The following is a 23634-nucleotide window of genomic DNA, read 5'->3' on the forward strand; positions in this document are numbered from 1 at the left end:
TAAAAGGTATTATTACAGAATTGGCAAAAAAGAAGAAAGAAAAAGAAAATTAATAAGTCTCAAAAAAGTGAAAAATAATTGAATGGGAAATATTTCTAATTTGTATGAGCCAGCTATAAAATCTAATGGAAAAGTCAATGTAAAACATAGACAGCTATGAATGAAGAACAACTTATTCCAAAGTGAGTCATACATGAAGCAATGCACAAAGACCCACAGCTGGTGAGTGGCAGAGCCCAGGATTATGCTCTCTGGACTAGAAGTCTGTGTCCCCTTCACCAGGCTGGGCACAGCCTAGCGTGGAGCCCACCTACCCTCCATGACCAGGGCCAGTCTCAGAGCCATCCCTGAAAAACACATCTCGCTGAGTGAATAAACATCTCCCTGAACTGATGTGGGCCTCATCTGGAACCACCGGATTGGCAGGGGAAGCCACAGAGGCAGAGCTGAAGCGTCACCTACCATGAGGTAACCCCCAGTGCCAGCCCTCCACACATGCATGGCAGGGCCAGGCACCCCCACCTCCCCAGAGGACAGGGTCCCTGGGCTCAGCTCTTTGGACTAAGAGGAGAGTTTTGTGCTCAGTTTACTTCGCCTGTGCAGTATGGTGCGGTTGATGCTGAGCCTGGTAAAAACCATGGCATTCCTGACTCAGAGATTCTCAGCTTGAGCTAGGGCCCATGGATGGAACTTGGGGCACTCTGAATAGTTTCTGAGATTAGGTGCAGAATTACGTGGGTATGCGTGCATGAGAATGCTTCTGGAAAAAAGGCCTAGAGCAGCACTGTCTAATAGGAAAGTCATGCAAGCCACATATGTCTTACTAAACTTTCTAGTGGTCACATTTTAAGAAGTAAAAAGATATAGGAGAAATTAATTTCAATAATGCATTTATTTAACCCAATAATTCAAGGTATTATCAATTCAACTATAATCAACATATGGAATTGTTAAGGAGATATTTTACATTTCTTTCATACTAAGTTTTCAAAATCCACTGCGTGTTTTACAGTTTATAGCTTCTCTTTTTGTTCACATTTCCTAGGCTGTATTTTTCATCCCTCTGACTTACTTATTTTATAACTGGAAGTCTGTACCTCTTAATCTTCTTCACCTATTTTGCTCATCCTCCCAACACCCCCCCCACCCCAACCACCAGTTTGCTCTCTGTATTTATGATTTTTGTTTCTGCTTTCATTTGTTCATTCATTCTGTTTGTTAGATTCCACATATAAGTGAAATCACATGGTATCGGTCTTTCTCCGTCTTGACTTATTTTGCTTAGCATAATACCTTCTAGGTCCATCTCTGTTTTTCCAAATGATAAATGATAAGATTTCATTCTTTTTTCTTGCTGAATAATATTCATATGTATATTCATGTATATATATACCACATATATTCATATGTATATTCATACACACACACACACCCCACATTTTCTTTACCTATTTGTCTGTTGATGGACACTTAGATTGATTTCGTATCTTGGCCATTGTAAATGATGCTGTAAAAAACATAAGTAGGCATGTATCTTTTTTAATTAGTGTTTTCATTTTCTTCAGTTAAATACCCTAAAGTGGAATTACTAGATTGTATGGTAACTCTATTTTTAATTTTTTGGGGAACCTCTGTACTGTTTCCTATAGTGGCTGCACCAATGTGCATTCCAACCAACAGTGCACAAGGGTTCCTTTTTCTCCATATCCTCTCCCACACTTGCTGTTTTCTGTGTTCTTAATATTAGCCATTCTGAAAGGTCTGAGGTGATATCTCATTGTGGTTTTGATTTGCATTTCCCTGATGATGAGTGATGTTGAGCATATTTTCATGTGTCTGTTGGCCTTGTGAACGTCTTTTTTGGAGAAATGCCTATTCAGGTCTTCTGCCCATTTTCTAATTGTTTGTGTTTTTGGTGTTGAGTTGCATGTGTTCTTTATATATTTTGGATATTAGCCCCTTATCACATATGCCATTTGCAAATGTCTTCTCTTATTCAGTTTTTTTGATGGTCTCCTTCACTGTGAAAAAGGTTTTTAGTTCAATGTAGTCCCAATAGTTTAGCTTTGCTTTTATTGCCCTTGCCCGAGGAGACAGACACCAAAAAATATTGCTAAGACTGATATCCAAGAGTTTTCTGCCTGTGTTTTCTTTGAGGAGTTATATGGTTTCAGGTCTCACATTCAGATTTTTAATCCATTCTGCGTTTCTTTTTATGTGTGGTGTAAGAAAGTGGTCCAGATTCATTCTTTTGCATGTAGCTATCCAGTTTTCACAGAACTTATAGCATGTCTTAGTTCAGACTAGCTACCTTTGAAGTGTAATAGAGTGGCCACACATAGCTAGTGACTACCTTGTTGGAGGTCTATAGAGGGGCCACAGAGTTCAGAGTGGACAAGAGAAAATGAATTATGTGCCAAGATTTAACATTTTACTTAGTTCCTTTTCAAAGTGGGAAGAGGGAGGGACCAAGAACCAGGAAGCAAATTTGTTGGCACAAGTCCTGCTGATCTCCCCACACCAGACCTCCCTGCAAAGGTTGTGATTAAGGAGCAGGGACAGGGAGAGGTGGACCAAGAGGAACAAAGGCCAGGGTGAGAGGACAGGTGACAGGCAGAGGACACTTGGGGCCAGTCAGTCTGAAGCAGGGCCAGCAGGCGCAGCAGGGTTTGGCTAAGGCCACATGGTGCTCACCCAGGCCAGTGGGGATCCTCGGAGGATGGACATGCCTGTTTAGTCTATCAGGGCCTTACCCAAGCTGCCAAGCTGGAGAGGACCTTGGACACCTCCATATTCCATTCTGTCATCCCTTCTCCTTTGCTGGCCTTCCCCTTTCCTTCCACTCTCTCTTCTCAGAGTTTGCTCTACATTCACAGGAAATGGACATCTTTTTTCTTATTCAGCATGCACAGACCCTTTAATTTTCCCAAACTGCCTCTGTGAAAGCAGCCCCTTCCCTACCCTCAACCCCCACCGTGTGGGGAGTATTCTTCCACCTTTAGCTGCAAGAATGCAACATGAGGTGTACAATTCGTTGGACTCATGACTCAAGTGGGTACTAACAAAATCCTGGTACACGAAGTACTGAAAGAGGCGCTTTGTCTTTCCTGCTTCACAAGAACTTGGCAGGATATGAATCTGGAGCTACTGATGGTAGACATCCTGCCACCACAAGGGTAGGACTTTCAGAAAATGGAGCCAACAATAATAGTTAATGCTTAAGCAGTTCTTACTATATGTAGGCAGAGGGGGGTTTACTGTGAAGCTAATGTTGCTTACACTGGGCCTCCTCTTGCACATGCCCATCCAGGGCTCTGAGAGGACCCCAGCACTAGGTCTTTGTGTTAACTCATAGGTATTAGTAAAATTTGCAAAAGTAAGCTTTCTAAACTACAACTGGATGAGATCTCTGGTTTCCCATTCTTTCATCTCTCCTGTTCACGTTGATGTGACTATGTATTTTTAGGATCTGGCTAAGGAGAAGGTGAGTTAGAGATAAAATTAATTTTGAGTTACTGGGACATAGTTATGTGGGTTGTAGTCAGTTTCATGTATACTGAAGTTACTGTTCACCTTTGTGGTTTAGGAATAGCTTCCAAAAATACTCCCACCTCCCACTGTGCGGACTCATCTGGCATTGTGACACAGAGGTACAAGACTGGAGGTTGTTCTGAGGTATAAGAAGAATAGGGTAGAGGAAGAGAAACAAGATGTGAAATACACAAAGCCAGACACTAGTCTGTGGAAAATTCGTCCAGTCAAGACATATAAAATCCTAAGTGAAACATTTAGTTTCCATTGACACCTGATGAAAACAGAGCCTCTCCTAACAGAGATGTTTTTAGTGTCTGGAATGTCTTTTTTCCTTTATCTGATAGATATCTCAAGAAATGGAAGTTACCATATTCCTATTCTAATGAGCACATCTACAATAGCTCAGGTATAAGAGACGCTTGAAAGATGCAGCAGATTTGATTTTTTTTTTTCTGAAGATGGTTGCAACAATATCTCCCATCCTCCATGCTCTTCTAGATAGAACCTTGATACTCCCTCAGCAAGAGATGGGGGCAAATTCCCCTCCTCTTGAATCTTGGACTGCAGACTCTCTAAATAATAGGAGATAAGGAACTTGATACTGCTCAACTCTGAGGTTAGGTCATAAAATGTGAGGCAGCTTCTTCCGCTGAGAGCCATATGAGATGCCCAAGTCCTCCTGAAGTTGCCCTGCAGGGAGGAAGCCAACCCCTGTGGAGAGGCCATGAGTGGGGACTGGACTCAACAGTCCTGTCTCCAAATCCCCCAGCCCAGGTCCAGGTCTGGGGATGAATGAGCCTTCAAATGGTTCCAACCCAACTGTAGAGTCACCACCAGCCTGTGCCCCTTCTGAATTTCTCTTTTTAAATGTTTGTTTGTTTGTTTGTTTGGAGAGAGAGAGAGAGAGAGAGAGAGAGAGAGAGAGAGAGAATCTCAAGCAGGCTCCACACTGATAGCACAGACCTTGACATGGGGGCTCAATCTCATGAACCATGGGATCATGACTTGAGCAGAGATCAAGAATTGGACATTTAACTGGCTGAGCCATGCAGGAGCCCCACTTTCTGAATCTCTAACACACAGAATCTATGACCCTAATAAAGCGGTTGCTGTTTTATACCATTAGGTTTAGGGGGTTTAGGGGGTTGTTACAGAGCCATAGTGACTAAATCAGAGGTTTTCCCAAATTTGCAAACAATCCTACGTTTTATAAGACTACCAATGAAGAGAAGTGAAGCAGAAAGAAACTACTGATAATTAACTATATGACCAACAATTTTTAAGTTTACTTATTTTGAGAGAGAGAGAGAGAGCAAGCAGAAGAGGGGCAGAGAGAGAAAGAGAGAGAGAGAGAGAGAGAGAGAGAGAGAGAGAGAGAGAACCCCAAGCAGACTCCACACTGTCAGCACAGAGCCAGCCAGACACAGGGCTTGATCCCATGAACCATGAGATCATGACCGGAAATCAAGAGTCCAACGCTTAACCAGCTGAGCCACCCAGACACCCCAGATCAACAATTTTTTTAAGTTTTTATTTAAATTCCTGTTAGTTGATATATAGTGTGATATTATTTTCAGGTGTACAATATAGCCATTCCACACTTCGACAAAACACCTGGTGCTCATCACAACAAGTGTACTACTCCTTAATCCCCATCACTTATTTTAACCCATCCCACTACCCTATGACTAACAATTTTTAAAAATCCTCAAACCAGGCTAGAGGGAAGATTGCTTTCTATTTGCTACGAAGAAAATGATATTACAAAATTGGTGTTGAATAAAGAAGAATCAAAGAGTGTGCAACCAAACAGCAAAGGGAAAGGTTTAGAGGTTAATCGCAGTTTTTAGAATAAATAGTATGTTATTTTTAAGATTCTGTGCTGTTTTGGCATTTATCAGCCTTTTAAAATTTTTATTTTTGTGTGATCTCTTTTATCATTCTAAATAAATACTTTTGCACCTAATTTTGTATCAAACTTCAGGCTCCTTGGAACATGGATCTAGGTCACATATCACATTGTTCAAAGCACTTTATAAATATATATATATATATATATATATAATATGTATATATATACATACATATATTATTATATATATTATATAATATTATATATTATTATATATTATATACATAATATATATTATATATACATATATACTATATATATACTATATATATACACATATATATAAATATATATATGTAACATATTTATTCATTCCCCCCCAAGCCCTATAAGGCAGGTGTTATTATTATCCTCACTTTACAAATGAGGGAACTAAGGCAGGAATTGGTTGAGGGACTACCTCCAGATCACCCTGGGGATCTCGTCCAGAGGCAGTATTCTTAACCACCATTTATGATATGGTCTCTCTCCAGCAGAAGTGCAGGCAAGGAGGAGCATAAGAGAGTCCCTGGATTAAGCCTTGCCTGAGGGAGTAGATCTAGTTCTGGGTTTTTCATTTGGGTCTCAGCTCCTCCATTACCTACTTTAACTCCAGGGAAGAAGGGTTCAGTCACTCCCCTCCCTTTCCCTTCCCCTAGAAAAGCACTCAGTGACAGTGTCATAGAGGAGAGGATGCACCTGACAGGGGTGGAGGTGGAGACAGAGCTAATGCTCAGCTGAGTCTCAATTCCAGGCAAAAGTCCTGAAGCAGGTGGTGGGACAGGTGGCAAGATATATCGTGTAAGGCAGGGATGACACATGCTTCAGCATTCAGCACTAACCACCATGTCAAGAGCAAGGCAGTCAGGTCTGCTCTCTTGCCTCACGAGGAAGTGGTTATTCACTCTGTTGACAAAAGAGAAAGGACCATTTCCTGTCCAGGACTGCTCAAAACCAAACAGCGAAGAAGCACTGGTCGTTCTCTCCATTCTAAGGCTATTGGATTGGATAAGCCTCTCTCTAAGCAAAGGACAGGATACTACCCAGCCCATCCATTCATTCATCCAACAAATATTTATTGAGTGCCTACGATGTCCCACTGATCCCCACCTGAGGAAGCTTCTGTCAGGCATAAATCTGTCCTCCACTCCATGTCTCTCAGCCAATGGAACACATCGGTGTCTCAGAACCTGGGACATTACACTGCAGGTTCTGGAGTGGTAGGGCAGGTATCTGACCTAGAATACAGCCTCTGGAATTTCAAAATAAAGAGCCAGGAAGAGCTATAAACAAACATTATTCAGCTAATAACTTTGTCTGGAGGCAGTGGTAGCAGGTACATGAGCTTCAGGGTAAAGTTAACCAATAAGAACATTTCTCAAGAACTACTAATGTACCTGGACCAACCTCCCTTCAGGACTCCTCTGCCTCCCCCACCTGGCTTCCTCCATATTGGTCTTCTCTTCCTGGATTCCTCTTTTCATAAACCTTCCACACACTGGAGATATGTGTGAGCATTTTCAGTTTATCATATTTGTAACTTTTACATTTTAGCTCATAATTTTATTTATTTTCTTTTTTAAAATTGAAATTCAAGTTAGTTAACATACAGTGTTGTCATGGCTTCAGGAGTAGAACCCAGTGGTTCATCTCTTACATATGACACCCAGTGCTCATCCCAACAAGTGCCCTTCTTAATGCCCATCACCCATTTGGCCCATCCCCCCACCTACTTCCCCTCCAGCAACCCTCAGTTTGTTCTCTGTATTTAAGAGTCTCTTAAGGTTTGCCTCCCTTTCTGTTTTTATCTTATGTTTGCTTCCCTTCCCTTATGTTCATCTGTTGTTTCTCAAATTCCACATATGAGTGAAATCCTATGATATCTGTCTCTCTGACTGATTCGTTTCACTTAGCATAATACCCTCCAGCTCCATCCACGTTGTTGCAAATGGCAAAAATTTTTTAAAAAGATAAGTCTTTTATACATTCCAAAACACAAGTCAAAACTAAACTGTTGTAAGCATGAATAAACCCTCTAATGATTTTTATTTCTCTGGGTTAGTTTATCTCAGTAGAAGAAAAACCTTTCTCTAAACTTCATTGGTTTAGAGAATACCCCCTGACCACCACTGGATTTCGTGTGAGAACCCTACCCAGACCCCATATCCAGAGTTGCAGTTGTCCTGCTCTGCTACCAGGAGTTCCTATGAAATTTACTCTTCTCTCTCCACCCAGCACTGACTCATCTGAAATGTGATAGTTTTCCTGCAAACACCCAGCAAACCAACGACACCAAGGTGGAGGGCCCTGAGACAATGGTTAACTTGCCTGGGTTCAGGAGGGGTATATGGTATACCATGCCATCTGCAAGGCCTGGAGCCCCAGCCAGCTTGACCCTTTCCTGCCACTGAGTAGGGCAGCCCCTGAGACTTCTGTCTCGTGCCAAGAACACTTCCCTCCCTCAGGCTCCAAGGGAGCTGCAGTGAGTAACTTGGGATGGAACTGAGCGCTGGGGGTCAAGCCTGGGCCCTCATCACGCTCCTCAGCCACAGCTACAGTTGATATCTTTTCTCATGTAACAGGATTTTAAATATATATGTAAACGTGCTTTTAATGTTTTGACCCTTCCTCCTGCTCATCTTCCCCCTCTTTGGCCAATGGCCAAATCTGGGATTAATCTTTGGGATAAAAAACATAGCTAGATATTAAAATATTATGATCTATATAAAATGATAATTAACAAGTTTCAGTAAGATGGCCTCAAAGTTATCAAATAAGAGCTGGCCTTATTTGAGGGACTCAGAGGAAACCTAGAAGTTTGGAAGTTTAAAGTTTGAAAGGTTTTTTTTTTTTTTTAATTGAACAGTCAATTAACATTGACTTATATAGATTCCAAAAGAGCTTCTCCAGCACCGGGATTATTGGCTCTTGACTCCAAGATAATTACTTTGACATTCTGAGTTTCTTAAGAACATACTTCTAAAAAATATCAAATAATATTAGGTCTCTGTCAACTTTCTATTATTAAATATTTACCTTTTATATAGTATTTCTTATTTTAAATATTTTTATTTAGTTCATATGCTGACCACATATATTTAATGTTAGTATTTATGTAAATGGAGGGCAAGGAGCAGTGGGGGCAGGGAAGCAGTCATGCAGCAGGCTGACTACAGGCAGCTCAGCAGTGAGGGGCACACCAGTGTGGAGGGATGATACTGCTAAGTCAGAATGAGTCTCCTTTTCACCAGCCTAAAATCTGCTGACCCTGGAAAAGCTCTCAGTATTTGTTGTATCAAAGTGGCTTGGGGGAATGAGAAACAGAGACAGAGAAACAGACTTGCTCAGGTCAAAGGATGCATCCATGACAGAGCCAGGAATCTGGACTAGGATCTCTCATGCATGTACACATACATACTCTTTTTACACACATCATTTAGCTTCCAGAACAATGAGCCTATGTTTGCATGGGGTGGCAGCTGTACAACTGGCCCAAGTTCAAAGAGCCGACTGTGGATAATTAGGGAGGAAACTGTGCACACCCATCAACAGGAGCCATGCCAGCATGGGTCCATCACCCCATAGCCTTCAGGAGGCTGAGCAGAGAAGGTTCTGGGTTGTAAGAAGGGATGGGAGGGGCTGGAGAGCCAAGAGAAGGAGACAAAAGGATGGTGAATCAGAAGACAAGACCAGCAACTGAAAACAAAGTACCAGTATATACATAATAGTGAGTAAAAGAAGACAGACACAGACGACTATATACTACCAGGATCTATGATTACCAGGATCTGGAACAGGCAAAATTAATCTCTGGTGATGGAAGTTAAAGTGTGGTTACTTTTGCTTGGGATTATTTTCTGAGAGGAGGCACAAGGGAATCTTCAGATGTGGTGAAATGTTCTTTTTAAGAATTTTTTTTCTTTAATGTTTATTTGTTTTGAGAGAGAGAGAGAGAGAGAGAGAGAGAGAGAGAGAACACATGCATGAGTCAAGGAGGGGCAGAGAGAAGGAGAGAAAGAATCCCAAGTAGGCTCCATGCAGCATGGAACCCAGTGAGGGGCTTGAACCCACAAATTATGAGATCATGATTGACTGAGCAACAAATATTGAGAACCAGAGAGGCTCCAGATTAAAAGTATTCATTGAATACATGGAATAATAATCAACAACAACAACAAAGACCCTCACCAAAGCACATTATCATAAAATTTCAGAAACCTGGATATAAAAGTAAATAAAAAACACAAAAAAGGTCTTGAAGAGGGCATCTTTTGGGATGAGCACTGGGTGTTGTATGGAAACTAATTTGACAATAAATTTCATATAAAAAATACAATGAAAAATACTATTAAAATATTCAATATAAAAACACACAAAAAGGTCACACACAAAAAACCTGGAAATTATAATGTAATTAAACTTAACAGCAACATTGGAGGTTAGAAGACAATGGGAAATACCTTGAAAATTCAGACAGAAAGTGACTTCCAATTTAGAATTTTATTCCCAAACCATCAGTTAAAAGTGAAAGTGGAATATAGGTATATACAAAAATACAAGTTCCCAAATTATTTTTACCTTTCTTATGAGCTATCAGAGTGCTTTCTAAGCCTTAAAGTACACATGGATCAGCTGGGGAACTTGTTATAATGTAGATTCTGATTCAGTAGATCAGGGGTAGGGTCTGAGATTTATCATTTCTAACAAGTTCTTGGGGTGATGCCAAAGCTGCTGGTCTATAGCTGGTGTCCCACCAAAATGAGAGAATAAACCATGAAAGAGGAAGGAAGTGGATCCAACATAAAAGCAAGTCAAAGGGAATATCCAGAAGCATGCTGAAGGGAAATTCCAGGATATTACCTCTAAGGCAACCAGTATATTGGGACATCAAAGAAGTATCAAAAGGAGGAGGAGGTTAAAGAGGATAAAATAATGAAATTGATGAAATCACCTGACATATTGAAAGATTTATACTTCTGGTGGAGAGTTTGAGGACAAATTCTGGATAGTAACATAGAAAACTAAGCAAATGAAAAAGAAAGGCAAGTATTAACTCCAAGGAAAACTAAAAGTTAAGACTAAAAGAAATATAATCATATACTACATAGTCAAATTAACATAAACAATATATATTAACCAAAATTTATAACAATATTGAGGGAGGGTAGGATAACAGAACTAAACTCTTATCTTCCATTGTAAAAAGACAATAAAAATCAAGAAGTAACAGTATGAGGATTGTTGTTTAGAAATAAGGCAGTAAATACCAAAAAAAAAAAAAAAAAAAAAAAAAGCTAAAAGAATTCTAAGCAGCTGCTGCTAGGTGGGTTAGGGTAGGACAGGAAATTAATTTTTTTTCATCAAAAGCTTTGTAAAACTATTTGATATTTTAAATACTAAGTACATGAATAATTTTATTCAAAGTAAAAATAAAGAAAATATTTGAATGTTTTGTCATTAATGATTTGTCATTAATAATAAACCACTTACAATACACATCACAATATATTGCCAGCCTCCAGGGGCAGGAAATATTTGAGGATACATCAATAATGAGTTCCAGAGATGTCTCTAAAACTTTCTGACATCCAGGGGGACGTGCCTACTTTTTCCAAAGGAGAAACTTCCCTCCTGTGTTCCCTATTTCAGTAAGCAGTGATGTCCACCCAGTTGCCCAATGGATTAGGATTTTTTCAGTTGCAAATACCAGAAACCAAACTCCAGGGGCACCTGAGTGGCTCAGTTCGTTAAGCTTCTGACTCTTTGGCTCAGGTCATGATTTCATGGTTCGTTAGAAAGAGCACTGCGTTGGGCTCTATGCTGACAGTGCAAAGCCTACTTGGCATTGTCTCTCTCTCTGCCCCTCCCCCTGCTCTCTCTCTCTCTCCCTCTCTCTCTCTCAAAATAAATAAATAAACATTAAAAAAAAAAAAACAAACTCCAAATGACTTAAGCAAAAAAGCAATTCACGATCCCATGAAGCCCATGGGAAACCCTGGGAGAACCCCAGTTTCCAATCCTACCTTCAACATTAACCATTATGTAACTTGGACAAGATACTTAAATCACCTATAAAATGGGGGTGATAATAGTACTGTTGTGAATATGAAATGAGTTCACATTTTAAAGCACTTTGAATAGTGCCTGGTACACAGCTAACAATCAATAGATGTTAGCTATTATTATTATTATAAGCTATTATCCAGGAATCACTACAAATCTGGAGGACAAATAAAAATATTCATCCTGGACACATTGTAGTGGTAACTACAGAATATCAAAGATACAAGAAAAAAGTGTTAAAAGCTTTCAGGAAGAAGAGATAAGTTATCTACAAAAAAAGATGGACAATTAGGCTGAAGTGGGCTTCTCAACAGCAGTAATAGAAGCCAGAAGAATGTAAAATATCTTCAAAAGGCTAAAAGGGAAAAACTACCAAATTAGGACTTTAACACAGCAAACTATTTCTCAGGATGGAGTATTACGTGAAGAAGAACTTACCAGATCAACAACAAAAATCTACCAAAAACAACCCTCACCAAGCATGTCTGAAGAATTACTCCAGGAAGAAGGAACTAGAACAAAGGATGACACATAAAAAGTACATATGGGAAAATAAGTTAGGAAGTACATGGTAAATCAAAATATTGACTCTACAAATAATTACTATGATGATGACTAATATGGGGAATTTAAAAAAAGGTGGTAAAACAAAACAAAGTGATGACAAGTGAAATATAAGAACATACAAAGTATTATTAAGAATATAGAAGATTTGGGGTGCCTGGTGGCTCAGTCAGTCGGGTGCCTGACTTCAGGTCAGGTCATGATCTCACAGTCCTTGGTCCTGGGGTTTGAGCCCCACGTTGGGCTCTGTGCTGACAGCTCAGAGCCTGGAGTCTGCTTCGGATTCTGTGTCTGCCTGCCCCTCCCTTGCTCACACACTGTCTCTCTCTCAAAATAATAAATAAACATTAAAAAAAATTTTTTAATTAAAAAAAGAATATAGGGGCGCCTGGGTGGCGCAGTCGGTTGGCGTCCAACTTCAGCCAGGTCACGATCTCGCGGTCCGTGAGTTCGAGCCCCGCGTCGGGCTCTGGGCTGATGGCTCGGAGCCTGGAGCCTGTTTCCGATTCTGTGTCTCCCTCTCTCTCTGCCCCTCCCCCGTTCATGCTCTGTCTCTCTCTGTCCCAAAAATAAATAAACGTTGAAAAAAAAATTAAAAAAAAAAAAAAGAATATAGAAGATTTGAATAAAACAATTAACAAGTTTATCTACTGGACATGGATATACCACCTACAGCCACAAAATTTAGAGAATACACCTTCTCAAGCACAATGGAAAAAAATTTTTTTGAGAATTATTTATTTATTTAAAAATTTTTTTCATTTTTTTAAACGTTTATTTTTGAGACAGAGAGAGACAGAGCATGAACGGGGGAGGGGCAGAGAGAGAGGGAGACACAGAACCAGAAGCAGGCTCCAGGCTCTGAGCCATCAGCCCAGAGCCCGACGCGGGGCTCGAACTCATGGACTGAGAGATCGTGACCCGAGCTGAAGTCGGACGCTTAACCGACTGAGACACCCAGTCGCCCCAAGAATTTTTTATTTTTGAAAGAGAGAGACAAAGCGCAAGCAGGGGAGGAGCAGAGAGAGAGGGAAACACAGAATCCATAGCAGGCTCCAGGCTCCAAGCTGTCGGCACAGAGCCCGATACAGGTTTCGAACTCACAGACTACAAGATTATGACCCAAGCTGAAGCTGGACGCTTAACAGACTGAGTCACTCAGGCACCCCACAATGGAATATTTAAACACTGATCATGAACAAAGCTTTATGGTAAGTCTCAAAAATCTTAGAGATAGCATACAGATAACATCCTTTCACCAAGATGCAAAAATAATTAGAAATCAATTACAAAAATATGTTTTTTAAAAATCTATGATTTAAAAAATATGAAACACACTTCCAAAAGGAAACATAGAATAAACTTACTTTTTTTAAAAAAATGAACTTCACTTTTTAGAACAGAAAAGTTGGGAAGATAGTACAGAGTGCTCATATACCTTGTGCCCAGTTTCCCTGTTATCAACATCTTATGTGACATTTGTTACAATTAATTAACCAATATTCCTCCATTATTATTAACAAAATCCATACTTTATTCAGATTTCCTTGATTTTTACTGAATGTCTTTTTTCTGTTCCAAGATTCCATCCAGGATGTGACATTACATTTCGTAAATTATGTCTCCTTAGCCTCCTCTAGTCTATGATAGTTTCTCTGACTTTTCCTTGGTTTTGATGACCCTGACAGTTTTAAGGAATACTGGTCATGTATTTTGTAGAATGTCCCTTGATTAAAGCCTGTCTGATGTTTTTCTCATGATTAAGGATATGGCTTTTGGGGAGGAAGACCACAGAGGTAAATGCCATTTTCCTCACATCAAATCAAGGGTACATAGTATCAACATGTTTTTCCATTGTTGCTCTTGGCCTTGATCACCTGGCTGAGGTAACATTTGTCAATTTTCTCTATCGTGACTTATTTTATTCCCCCTTTTCATACTGTACTCTTTGATCACTAAGTGTAGCCCATGCTTAAGGGATGGGGAATTATGTTCCATCTCCTTTGGCAAGGATTATCTATATAAATCATTTGGAATTCTTCTGCATAGGAAATAGATTTGTCTCTTCTCTCCCATTGATATATTTATTCAATCATTCATTTGTATCAGTATGACTTTATGAGTACTTATTTTATGCTTTGGATTATAAATACGGTATTATTTTGTTACTCAAATTTATGTGTGTGTAATATGTTATATATTTAATACATTATATGTACAAGTATATATAAACCTCTGTATATGATATATATCAAGCCAGGTATATACCCATATCTATAATTACTTCTATATCTTTCTATCAATATCTATATCAAGCTAAACATGAGTTTTTACTCGAGTCTCTAGCTCTTATCCAATACTGTGTGTTTCCCTAGTCATCAATGTCTTTTTTAAACAATAAACTAAAAATTAAAAATCTAACAAAAGAGGGATGCCTGGGTGGCTCAGTCCATTAAGCATCTGGCTCTTGACTTCGGTTCAGGTCATGATCTCACGGTTCGTGAGTTTGAGCCCTATGTCGGGCTTTGTGCTGACAGTGCAAAACCTGCTTGGGATTCTGTCTCCCTCCCTCTCTGTTGCTCGCTCGCGCGCACCCTCTCTCTCTTTCTCTCCCTCTCTCCCTCAAAAATAAGTAAATAAACTTAAAAAGAAAAGAAACATCTTATTAAAAAAAAGAAATCTGACAAAAGAGAAACTCAAGGCCCAGATTGTTTTATGGCAGGTCTTACCGAGCATTCAAGGAATGGACACAATTTTAACTGTGTATTTGAAAGGCATTAGCAAAGACCTAAAAATTGGAAAAAAAATGCTATGTTTCTTCATAGAAAGACTCCATATCTACAGATGTCCATTATTTCAAAAAATAATCTATGCATTTTTTAATTTTAATTTTTAATTTTAAAAATATACACTTGGGGCACCTGGGTGGCTCAGTCAGTTAAGCATCCGACTTCAGCTCAGGTCATGATCTCGTGGTTTGTGAGTTTGAGCCCCGAGCTGGACTCTGTGCTGACAGCTTGGAGATTGGAGCCTGCTTTGGATTCTGTGTCTCCCTTTCTCTCTCTGCCCCTCCTGCTCGTGCTCTGTATCTCTCTCCTTCAAAAATAAATAAACATTACAAAAACATTTTTAAAATAATCTATACATTTAATTTCATTCCAAATGAAGCCCCAGAGGATTTTTCAATGAAACTTGACAAGCTAAATCTAAAATTTTTATAGAAGGACCAAAAAACAATAATAGCCAAGAGAATTTTTTGAGACTGACGCGCTGTCCACTGTGCTAAGAAAGCAATTAGCCAACAAAATTTTAAAGAAGAACAGGAAGGAGAGTTGCCTCACTAGAAATTAATTAGAGGCCTTTGATTTTAAAAACAAAGAGTTAGAGGGGCTTTTGGGTAGCTCCATCAGTTAAGTGACCAGCTCTTGACTTCGGCTCAGATCATGATCTCATGGTTTGTGAGTTTGAGCCTGCATTAGGCTCTGCACACTGGCAGTGCAGAGCCTGCTAGGGATTCTCTCTCTCCCCCTCTCTGCCCCTCTCACACTCGTGTGTATGTGTGTGTGTGTGTGTGTGTGCGCGCGTGCGCGCTCTCTTTCTTTCTCTCTCTCTCAAAAGAAATAATAACATAAACTTTAAAAACAAAGCGTTAGAGGGGCACCTGGGTGGCTCAGTCAGTTAAGCATTCAACTTCGGCTCAGGTCATGATCTCACAGCTGGTGAATTCAAGCCTCATGTCAGGCTCTGTGCTGACAGCTCAGAGCCTGGAGCCTGCTTCAGATTCTGTGTCTCCCTCTCTCTGCCCCTCACCCTGCTCATGCTCCGTCTCTCTGTCTCTCTCAAAAATAAGTAAACATTAAAAAATTTATAAATAAATAAAAAGAGTTAGATATTTACAGCATCAGGATAAGGAGGGATTTCTTAAGAAACATAGGCCATTAAGGAAAACAATTATACACTTGATTACATTAGAAGATAAAACTTTTTAATAAAAGAGAATTTCTAAAGTTGAGAAAATAAGCCACAGACAGAGGGAAAATATTTGCAACACATTTAGCCAAAATGTATTAGATCAAAATACATACACACACACACACACACACACACACACACACACACATATATATATATATATATATATATATATATATATATATATGTCAGTCAGAAAAAGACAAAGAACTGAATAGAAAAATGGTCAGTGTATATAACCAGGCATATCACAGAAGAGTAAACCAGAATACCAAAAACACACAAAATATATTTAAACTCACTAGTATTTAGAGAAATGCAAATTAAGTCCACAGAGAGATACTATTTCATACACACCACATTTACAAAACTTCAAAAACCTTACAAGATTTTAAAATGTACACAGTAAATTCAGTATCTTCCCTTTGGAAATCATCCAAAAGCAATGGAAGAAAATAACAGAAACACAAACCCTCTTGATGAAACTAAAAGACATTTGAATCCCAACCCATAAAATATCTGGAAAGACTGCCCAAAGCGATGAAAATCAAGTAGGAGTTCAGATAGAGGAGCAGGGACGTGGGCGAGGGAGGAACTCAGGGACAGCTGCAGACTGGGCATACCAAGGTACAGAGCATGCCCTGACTTGCAAAACCTAAGTAAGTAATGGGTGCATGGGCTTGGGGAAAGAACTTCCTTGGGATTGGCTTAATTATGAGAAATATAGGAGGTAGAGCTGATTGATAAATCCTGGAAACAAGCTCCTTGAACAAGAAGGTGAGTATTCCAAAAGCTGCCTCTCCTTTTGCTGAGTAATGATGTCCAAATACTAGGATGGATGAGGACATGGGCTAATGGCCAACTGGATGGGCCACCCTACTCATTTGTCTGGACAGTCTTTCTTCTACAACTGATAGGCACTGTCATTGGTGCACAGATGCTCTCCCTTTGAGCCCACTCCCCTAAGTCTGTCCACTTCTCCATCCATCCATCCATCCTCCTCTCCCCTAGACCTGGATGTTCCCAATCTACCTTCTCCCCAGTCTTTGTTGCTCTTTTCCACTACCCTGCACAAAGGCACCCAGCTGTGGGAGGAGTGGAGGCCAATCTACAGCTCTTGCTATAGTCATCAAGTTGGTGCCCTGGCATGGGGCTGGGTCGGAATTAAACAAGGGGCATGTTTAGTATTTTATCCACCAGAAGAGATGTTTCTACAATTTGCTGGCTCAGAAAAGGAATGGCTTTGTACTTTGCTTGTCCACAGGAAGTGTTGTATGCAATTCCTCTCAAAGGCACTGTGAGCTCATTTGATAGGGGACCAAATGAGAGGGTCTCATCATATCCTATAAACACTTTCTCATTTTAATCAAAAAAGCAAAATCCTGATTAACCAGAAACAGAAAGTAAGTCCAATCAAGATTAGTTCATTATAATATAAAGAATTATTAGCTGTGATAAAGGAGTAACGTAAGATGTAAAGAAACTTTGTATGGTCCCCTAACACTGTTGGAGAAGGCGGGTTCAGCCCACCCGATGGCTGACAAGGTTGCTGGTTCAGCCAGGCCAGAGTGGGTCTGGGGTTGCCCAGCAAGCAGTAGGTGCTGCTCCAGAGTTTAAAATGGGGAGCAGGTGACCAGCAACTGGTGATGTGGGTGTGAGGCAGGGGCTGGGCACCAGTGCGGGCAGGAGACCTCTGCATGCTCAGAGGTTCTGATTTCCTCACTAAGATGGTTGTGGAAAGATTATGGCCAGGCTGAGGCTATGAGTTTGGAGATGGCTGTCATCTGGGCCTGTGGCCTGGGCAGGCCCCTTGGGTGTTCTTACCCCCACGCCTGGTCCCCAGCCTCAAAAACAGCAGGAGAGTCTCTCCCATGCCCTCTACTCAGGAGCTTAACATCGTGCAGGCCCTAAAGGAGAGATGCTTAGGGGAATCCTGTTGTCAATCACAGGGCATAGAAAGTTAGGGGGCACCATTTGGAACCCTAAGAGACAGTAAGTTGATAACTGACAAATCATCCAGAACTTTCCAGCACCAGGTCTCCCCTCAACACCATCACTCCTTTAGTGTTAGGCCCACCTTGAGAACCATGTTGCGATTTTCCTCTCCTTTTAGTCTCTGATGTGTCACAAATTCCCATATTCCTGTCGTTCTAGAAGGACTCTGAGACCTGTGTTCTCTCCACGCTGTCTCCCTCTGAACTCTCCCCCTCTACAAGGCTTTCGAAGACGCTTCCTTGTCTCCACCCTCCATCTTCTGAACCCCTGCCTTATTTCCTATCCCTGTCACACGGACACGCGCCCTCAATGGAGAACGTGCAGGAGTTCTGACTTGTGGATCTTATTGAGTCCAAACCCTTCTGCCTCTGACTCACAGGCCTTCTACCTCCTGGCCCTTCCTGTTCTCTGCACCTCCTTTCCTCACATTCCCTGAGGATGACCTCTTCCCTACCTACTGCTCCCTCACCCTGATGTTCCCTTTCCCCTCCTCTGACGGTCCTCTGTGACCCAACTGGGCCCCTTCCTTCAGGAAGTCTTCTTGTGTGGGGCATTCTGGTGGCTCAGTTGGTTGAGCATCTGACTTCAGCTCAGGTCATGATCTCATGGTTTGTCAGTTCAAGCCCTGTATTGAATCCTCTGTCCTCATTCTCTCTCTGCCCCTCCCCAACACATGTTCTCTCTTTCTCTCTCTCAGAAATAAACAAACGTTAAAAGAAATTTTTAGAAAAAGAAATATTCTTGTGCACAACACACCCACCCCTTCCTTTTCTTCTCCTCACATGTGTAGCCAGCACCAGGCTGTTCACCCCTCAGGGACTAGCTCTGTTCTTAGCCCTGAGTGTCTTCCTACAAAAACTGTTGAATGACTTCTCAAGTTTTCCACAGGCTAAGTTCTGAGGTCCTATCCTTGGAATTTGGCCATGGGGCTGGCCCCAAAGCCGATACCTGTTTGAGGGAGGATTCTCAGCTGTGCTGCAGATTGGACAGAAACAGCCTGTGCTGGTGACTAACAGCCTGCTGGGCCTTGCTGCCCCAGGACTGAGCAGGGTTTCTCCCAGCTGGCTCTGGGCCTAGCCTAGGGTGGGCCCATGGGCTACAGGAAGTACCTTATGTAATTCTCAGGGGAGCCTGTGGGTGGGAGCCTGACAGCTGTCTAAGTCACAGACCTCACCCAGGTGAGGGTGGGGCTGAGGGGCACAGAAGAGGCTGGGACCTGGGTATAACATCAGTCAGTCAGTGTGAGATACTCACATACCTGCACCCCCCACCCCAACATATTATCCCTGAGGCTCAGCCCAACCCACTATGGGGCTGAAGGGTGTGCTCCTTAAAAGATTTGCCTATATTGTCACTAATCTCTCTTCTCCCATTTTTCTTGAGCCGTCAGGTTTCTCTCCTACCACTCTACAAAACTGCTGGTCGAGGGCCCCAATGAACCCACATTGCTAGTGTGATGGGGGGTCCACAGTCCTTCCTTACCAGGCCTCTCAGCTTTATTGAAAGTTCCCCAGGTGCAAAGTCTTTTTCTTTTCTTTTCTTTTCTTTTCTAACTTGCACCTCTCCTAATGTTCTCCACATCCACATCCAAAATAGAGCTTGCTAAAAAGTAAGTGCTCAAAAATGTACAGTGGTATGGTGATTAATTGCTGGGGTGTAGGAATAAAAACTAAGCCCTGAGTTCAAGACCTGGTTACTGGTGACCTTAGTGTTCTTGGGTAAGTAACTTGTCTGAGCCTCCGTTTCCACATCTGTAAAACAGGAGTAATAATATTACCTCCCTCATAGAATTGTTGTGAAGATAAAAGAAAACATATGTAAGATGTGTAGCACAAAATAAGCATTCACTAGAGGATATATAAATATATTATTATTAAAAATAAGAGTTTGTGATAAAAAGAGGGGAGCTTTCCCTTCGGTAACTGGAGGTCAGTCACCTATCTTCTAAGGCCAACCACCCACTTGTCTACTAGGTTCCATTTTCTCTCACCTACTCAAGGACACTCATTCAGAAAATTTCCATTCTCTCTCCCACAACACCAATTTTTCTTCTGTTGGATCATACCCATCAGTGACTAAACATACAGTAATCCTTCAAGTGTCAAAACCCAAACTCTTGCTCCCCACATAGCATCTCCCTTTAGCTACATCCCCATTTCTTTGTTCTTCTTTACAGCTTAGCTCCTCAAAAGATTTACCTATATTGTCACCAATCTCTCTCCTCCCATTTTTTCTTGACCCAGTCAGGTTTCTCTCCTACTGCTCTGCCAAACTGCTGGTCGAGGCACCCAGTGAACCCACATTGCTAGTTCAAAGATGGGTCCTCTGTCCTTCCCTACTGAGCTTCTCAGCTGCGTGTGATGCTGTCAGGGATGCTCCCCTCCTTCAAGTGCATTCTCCTCCTGGCTTTCTGCACACTGCACTAACCTGGTATCTCTCCTACCTCACCAGTTGCTCTCCTTCAGTTACCATGGCTGCTTCTCACCACTTTCCTGACATCTGCAGGTTGGAGTCCCCACAACTCAGTTCTTAAACTTCTTGTTTTCTTCCTTTTTTTCCCTCTGTCTATATTCATTCACTTAACAGTCTCTTCCAGTCCCTTGGCTTTAAGTAACATGGATACACTGGTGATTTCCAAATTTATATATTCAGACCATAGAAGGCATGTCTACCTGCTAATGGACCATGCTCTTTGGGAAACATCAGAACCTCAGGCTGATGCAGGCTGTGGTGGCAAGTCCCTGACCATACTGTCCCTCAATGAAAGGGGTCTCTCGCCCTGGGACTCCAATCTGCCTCTCATTCTTGATTCCCTAGGGTCAGCCTGACCCCACAGCAAGCCTTCTCTGGGAGTTCCAACCAGAAGCTAGATCCCAGGTCAGGCCTAGATTCCAGGATCAGGGCTCCAGAAGCCAGGTACAGTCTGGGAATGGGACAAGAAACCTCAGGATAGTGGCCCTGGTCACAGGTAGGCCACCATATGGGACACCAGGAGACCCAAGAAGGCAGCCTGCCTGCAGTAGTTCTTGTTCAGAGGAAGGCACAGATCAGGAGAGGGGTCCACCAGGGCTTCTACTAAGCATGAAACTCTGTAGGTGCACCTGCCAGCCTGGTGAGGCCAGCAAAGGAGGCCTGTGTGAAGGCTGTCACCTCAGCTATCAATCCTAATTCAAAAATGTTATGCCTGAGGAAGGCTAGGTGGTCCCTTGGGCCCATAATTCCAATTCCTTTCATCTAAGACACTATTTGGTACCTTCACTGATTGGGCATACGAGGGTCAATGTCTGCAGGGAGCTCGAGGAGAATGGTTGAGCGGGCTCCAAACACCCAGGCTCTGCCAGCCACCTAGAGTGCTGAGGAGCCCCATGTCTCCCATTCAGGAATATCAGAAAACAGCAGCCCAGAAGTGGGGAAGCCCTGCCCTTGGCTACTGGCTCATCTTTTCAGCCCTCCTGCCCTGGCTCCGGCTCCACTCCAAGCCCATCTCTTGACCAAGATACCTGCTCCCTAGGTGGCGGCAGTGATATGGCCAGCTCAGCAAGGCAGGGATTTGTGAGACTGGAACCTCCACCCTCTGGGCGGCTCCCATCCAAGGGCCTTTCCCTCACGTCTTGGAGGTCGGCCAGCACCACCAAGGCCTCTGGTGCAGCTAATACAAGGAGAAAGCACATACATGTGCACACAGGGACACACGAAGGTGGAACACCTTCTCCCAGGCCGGGAAGAGGGAGGAAATGAGGCAGGTCCATGGGGCAAGGATGAGGAGCAAGTCCAGTGAAACATCCCTAAAGACCAAGTCCTTCCCCTGGCCCAGGAAGGGTTGGGACCAGAAGTTTGGTCACTGTGCCCAGCATAACCAGCCCCCTCCACCCCAGCAGTGTGGCGGCAACAAGTCCAAGTCTGAGCCAGGCTGCTCAAATGCACCTGGCAGTGTGTACAGAGCGGTGAGGACCAAATCATTTACGAACAGCCAAGAGGCCACCTTCAGCAGCTCAGAGCACTCAGTACCAGTGTAAAAGAGTAACGCGCACGTACTGAGGACAGACAGTGTGCCAGGCACAGTCTCAGCACGTCACACACTGGGTTTCATTCCACCCACACAGAACCTTTCAAGCGGCCTCTGTGAGCTCTAGTGAGGCCGGTAGCTCTCAGACCAAGAGGCTCCTTACCCTTGAATGTGTCCGATCCAATTGGTCCCGCGGAAGATAGGACATTAGTTCAGATTGATGGTGCATTTGGGGACTGAAAAATACATTGGTGGTCAGAAAAACTCAGCTATTGTTAATAGAATAAAATGTTGCATAATAATAATGGCTAAAATTTCTTTGTTATTTAGGATGTGCAATAGTTAATTTAAATTGTTTCTTTAAAAGACAACTTCATAAAATGTACTGGGTAATTAAAAATCATCAAATTTTATGTTTTTAAGTTTTTTAATGTCTACTTTTGAGAGAGAGCATGAGCGGGGGGAGGAGCAGAGGGAAAGGGAGACACAGAATCCGAAGCGGGCTCTAGGCTCTGAGTTGTCAGCACAGAGACCAACGCAGGTCTCAAATTTACAAGCCCTGAGATCATGACCTGAGCCGAAGTTGATATTTAACCGACTCAGCCACCCAGGTGCCCCTAAATTTTTTTTAATGTTGGGAAGTGATCTTAGCCTGTCCTTCCTCTTTCTTCTTGAAATTGGAAATTCTCCTTTGTAATATTTTCCTTACCACCAGCACCAAACTCATCAGAATAACAACGGAAAAGATAAAACAGATTAATAAATTCAGAATCCATGATTCAAAACAAGAAAGGGAGCTGTTTAAGGATCAGAAACTCTGAGGAAACCTTAAATAAGAAGTCAAATCGGAGCCTGAGAGGTATGGTGGTGCCATCCTTGCCTTGGCTGTAAGATCATAGGGGATGAAGCATCTCTTCAAGGCTCTCACTCCCAGGGCCACTGCACTCCTTCCATCTCCTCCCCTGACCCCGCACTGCCACCTAGAGGCCACCATTGCCAACTGCATGGCCAATGACAACCAGGAGCCATCACAACCTAGAGCATTTATAGAATAGAACCCTCTGAGATGAGATTACAACCAAGAATTACCAAATATATAAAGAAGGCAACATTTACGAAGTAGGGGAAACAGAGAACTTACCGCAGGTAGATATTTCACAGGACAATCAGGAAAATGTTTAAAAATCCGTATGTTAGGGGCGCCTGGGTGGCTTAGTCGGTTAAGCAGCCGACTTCGGCTCAGGGCATGATCTCGCGGTCCGTGAGTTCGAGCCCCACGTCAGGCTCTGTTGCTGACAGCTCAGAGCCTGGAGCCTGCTTCAGATTCTGTGTCTCCCTCTTTCTCTCTGACCCTCCCCCGTTCATGCTCTGTCTCTGTCTCAAAAATAAATAAACATTAAAAAAAAATCCATATGTTAGCACCATCTGAGTTAAAGGAGCACCATTCACATCAATGCAGTGAAAACAGGTAGTTTTGAAGATCCTATTGGAGAATTTAAATTGAAAAATGTAATAGCCAAAAGTTAAACAAGTCTCCAACAGATGTATAAGGAGCTGACTGGATACAGAGAAATATTATATTTGTGAACCAGAAAGCATGCAAAGAAAA

At 42.1% G+C, this 23634-nt stretch overlaps 1 long non-coding RNA gene across 1 annotated transcript; it reads right to left on the reverse strand.

Moving 5' to 3' along the window:
• Positions 1-19569: 19569 nt before the first annotated feature.
• Positions 19570-23272, reverse strand: LOC121041562 (uncharacterized). The gene is made up of 2 exons (XR_005795785.1): positions 23167-23272; positions 19570-19770 (listed from the first exon to the last, which is right to left on the reverse strand). It is a non-coding gene; the product is annotated as an uncharacterized LOC121041562 (long non-coding RNA).
• Positions 23273-23634: the final 362 nt, after the last annotated feature.

The sequence above is a fragment of the Herpailurus yagouaroundi genome, unplaced genomic scaffold (assembly GCF_014898765.1).
Source record: "Herpailurus yagouaroundi ecotype Mexico unplaced genomic scaffold, PumYag 184, whole genome shotgun sequence".
Classification (NCBI taxonomy): domain Eukaryota; kingdom Metazoa; phylum Chordata; class Mammalia; order Carnivora; family Felidae; genus Herpailurus; species Herpailurus yagouaroundi.